This window comes from Etheostoma cragini, chromosome 8, assembly GCF_013103735.1.
Source record: "Etheostoma cragini isolate CJK2018 chromosome 8, CSU_Ecrag_1.0, whole genome shotgun sequence".
Taxonomy (NCBI): Eukaryota; Metazoa; Chordata; class Actinopteri; order Perciformes; family Percidae; genus Etheostoma; species Etheostoma cragini.
In genome coordinates this window covers 28,170,134-28,174,238 of record NC_048414.1, presented here as the reverse complement: position 1 = coordinate 28,174,238, position 4,105 = coordinate 28,170,134, and the positions used below count along the sequence as shown (strand labels likewise).

Sequence of the window (4,105 nt, the reverse complement as noted above, 5' to 3'; positions counted from 1 at the left end):
CCCCCCCCCCCCCCCCCCCCCCATAGCCGGCTATGTGGAGACAACCTGTGCTTTCAGGAGGCTTGCAGCACTTATTATTAGTATATTATAACATTATCAACACATGCCCTAGCAACAAAGTGTGAGCCTTTATAAGCACTTACAAAAATATAAGATATGTTATTATTTCCAAGAAAATAAATGAAGAAGGAAAATGTTTGGGCTGTAGGGTTCTAGCGGTAGAAATCAACCCGAGACGGTTATAGTGCCAGAGAGAGTTATGGCACAGCCCCCCGTATAATCAGAGGAGGACACACCAAGCTTCCTGCCATCTTTGTAGTGCAGCAAATTGTAGCCATTGTGCTAGAGAGCATTCTGTAGTGTACTGGTGGAAAAGTATTCCAGCACTTTGGGAGGTGGGGAACTTTTGGAAATGGCAGTAAGATTGTTGCTGATGATGTAGCGGACGTCTGGGGACTGGCTGGAGATTTCCAGAGAACAGCTGCTGAAGTTGCGTCTGTATGTGTCAGTGGGAACTCTGAGCTGCACAGATCTTTTATATTAATTAAGGGCTGTAGGCCCCGCCTCAAACCACTGTCAAACTCCTTAAAACCTATATTTGTTGTCTCAGTTAAAAATGCTTTGTGGAATTTACACTTGTGACATTTTTTGTATCAAAAGCATTTTTATATAATAAAGGTTCTATTTTAAGGAATTTGGTTGTGTTAGCTTTGAGTTGAAGGTCAATGAATTATGAATTTTCCCATTTCCAGCAGGATATAACGTGTGCAATATATGTTTATACATGTAAGACACACATATACATACAGTATATATACTGTAAATGTATGTGTGTGTGTAATATACTCTGCAATATACTGTATGTATCACTTGCAGCACTTGTATTATATTTTTCTTTTACAAAAACTTTCATTAGAATAGGATTTAGATCAAGGTGGTACGGACGTTAGGAACGGTCACACAGGAGCTGCATTCTCATCTCTGCTGTGCAAAGCCTTTTGGTTGTTTCATTGCATCTAAACGAGAAGCCGATTGAAAAAAAAATCGGGCTCGTCCGGGATTTGAACCCGGGACCTCTCGCACCCAAAGCGAGAATCATACCCCTAGACCAACGAGCCGCCGCGATATGTTGTTTGACGGGTAGGTAATTATAGCTCTAACTATGCAACTGTATCACGTGGTGTAACAGGTAATATCAATATATTTGATTTTGACTTACTGGTTTTACGTAAATATCCAGTTTAATAAGTAGTTCCTGTAATGCTCCTTTTATGTAGTTTGTTTTATTTTAATGCCTATTCTTCTTGTTTTTCTGTGCATGTGAGGTGGACGGGGCTACATCTGCATTTCGCTGTACTGAATGAACTATGTTATGCATACACACTGTATTGCATAATGATAACAACTAAACACATTCAATGTGTACTATAATATTTTCAATGGGTCGATAAGAAGATTATTTTAAGAGAATAGCTGGTAAGTGCTAAAATACAATATTCTTGAAAGGATTGGAAACAAAACATCTCCTCACTATCTGCTAGCTGCCTCTCCTTCAGCATGATGCATCATGTAGGGATTTATAAAATGAACATGAGCATAATTTGCATTTGAATTGTGATTCAATGGCAAACGAATGCAAACTGTTTTGATATGCGAGGCTTACTAAATGCATCCTGTGCCAAAGCAATTATAAATGACCTTAGTCATGTGAATAACTGACCTAATGTTCATGTACAAATTTATTGTTCATTTTTCGCAAAGGTTTCAAACATTTTAATGACTTAACATGAACCAACCAATAGAAATCAGTTGTCAAGTATCAGAGAAAAAAATGATGATAGTGTTACCGGCCCATAGGTAAGGTGGTCACTAAGGTAACCACCCACGGATACAGGTGATCCTAATCCACTGTGCTACATGGATGTTTAACTTTAAAACATGATTTATAAAATCATGCCATTATTTTAATAGCTTAGTATTCTATGCATTAAAAGGTAAAAAGGCTTTAGGCTGCCCTACATGTTATCGTAGGCCCAGTTTAATATGTAAGTTGATTTCAAACAATATATGTAGTAGGGGGCCCTGCTCCATCTCTCTTAGTTGAGGGGTCTTTGGTTTAGGGACTTTGAAGACCCCTGCCTCGTGTATTGAAATTGGGTATTAAATGAGAAGGCATTTGTTGATGCTCGGTGCTTTAGAGGCAATTCGGTCGGTGCCTAAAAAAGTCTTGAATTGGGTGCCCAGCCCTGGTGAAGGTTGTCCAGCTGGCGGACAGGTGCTGAGGGCTGAACAGAGGCAGGGAAGAGGTGGAGACCAGACCTACAACTTCTACAACTTTCCCTTTTTGTCTTCCCCTTTATTCTCTCTGTGTGCCTGCCGCTCTGTAATTACACCAGCTGCCTGGAACCTGTGGGTTGTTTTCTCTCTCTCTCTCTCTCTCTCTCTCTCTTTCTCTGTCACCTCTGTTTCATCTCCCTCTTGTTGTCTCCTGAAATTCTTCTAATGCCCCCCCCCCCCCCCCCCCCCCCCCCCGAAAAAAAGTGCACCTGCCATATGACCACACCTATGGGCTCATACAGAGTTAGATTGCAGCTTCACCTGAATGTGTTATTCAGGTGAAGTTAACAGCATCAAAAAGTCCAATTTTGAAATCCATGGCTGACTGATTTTTTTGTCACCTTCCTCCTTTCCTCCTCAGATTTCTAACTCCGCTGTTAATTTAGCTGCTGCATGTGTTTTACATTGCTTTTGCATTACACCTTTTATTCACTTTTTGGCACGTGCATTGACTGCAGGCACAGGCCCTTATCACAGGTGTAGACAACACCCCAACCAGATTTGTTGTTGAGATGTACTGTACATGATTTCTTAGAAACACCCAGAAACGTGTGATGATGTTTTGAATATGACAGAAAGATTTCAATACAGAAGAAGCATTTTCTTCACATAAATAAAGACATTTGCACCATTAGTTCTTGCATATTAAAATGACCGGATTGCAGGAAATTGTTTGATGCCCAATTGTTTTTTACTTTATGTAACCTGAAGTGCCCTGCTACACCCTGTAATACCCTGCAGTGCCCTGCTACACCTTGTATTACCCTGCAGTGCCCTGCTATACCCTGTAATACCCTGCAGTGCCCTGCTACACCCTGGAATACCCTGCAGTGCCCTGCTACACCCTGTAATACCCTGTAGTACCCTGCTACACCCTGTAATACCCCGCAGTGCCCTGCTACACCCTGTAATACCCTGCAGTGCCCTGCTACACCCTGTAATACCCCGCAGTGCCCTGCTACACCCTGTAATACCCCGCAGTGCCCTGCTATACCCTGTAATACCCTGCAGTGCCCTGCTACACCCTGGAATACCCTGCAGTGCCCTGCTACACCCTGGAATACCCTGCAGTGCCCTGCTACACCCTGTAATACCCCGCAGTGCCCTGCTACACCCTGGAATACCCTGCAGTGCCCTGCTACACCCTGGAATACCCTGCAGTGCCCTGCTACACCCTGGAATACCCTGCAGTGCCCTGCTACACCCTGTAATACCCCGCAGTGCCCTGCTACACTCATTAATGCCCTCCATTTTGAGTTCATAGGAAGAGTTTAGCTTCTTCTTTTTCTCACATTTTTGGGGCTCTTTTTTGACTACCTCAGAGCTTTTAGTTCAGATCAGAGGATGTTAATGGATAATCACAGACTGTTTGGTGTCAAAGTTCAGTCAGGATATTTTTTTTCGAATGTACAATTTAATAAAACCCAAATTCATTGAAATTAGTCAGCCGATGTGAAGAACGTTGAATTAAACCATCAGTGTATTTCTTGTGCAATTCGGCTGGAAAAAAACCAAATTTCTGTCATGGAAACTTTAAAATTGCTCAAATATGACCCAAGGAAAATGGGGGGGTTGGGTAAATTACATTTTGTGACCTTCTATAACTTAACTCTTCTATAACTTCTATAACTTAGTTTTTTTCCTTTGACATGATATTTGATGTGCATTGATTAGAGGTCTTTTGTTGGGTCAGTCTATGCCACAGAAGAGTCTCACCTGGGACTTGTGAGGTGTCAGGGAGGGTGATGGGGGGGGGGGTCACTAAGTA

At 42.1% G+C, this 4,105-nt stretch overlaps 1 long non-coding RNA gene and 1 other non-coding gene across 2 annotated transcripts in view; both read right to left on the bottom strand.

Annotated features, from left to right (window-relative positions):
- Nucleotides 1–4,105, bottom strand: part of LOC117948787 — a 19,720-nt gene that overhangs the window by 1,958 nt on the left and 13,657 nt on the right. Inside the window, exon 2 of the long non-coding RNA XR_004657556.1 lies at nt 1,910–1,913. This is a non-coding gene — a long non-coding RNA (uncharacterized LOC117948787). The remainder of the gene's footprint in view (nt 1–1,909; nt 1,914–4,105) is intronic.
- Nucleotides 1,047–1,118, bottom strand: trnap-ugg. Its single transcript has one exon. It is a non-coding gene; the product is annotated as a tRNA-Pro (tRNA).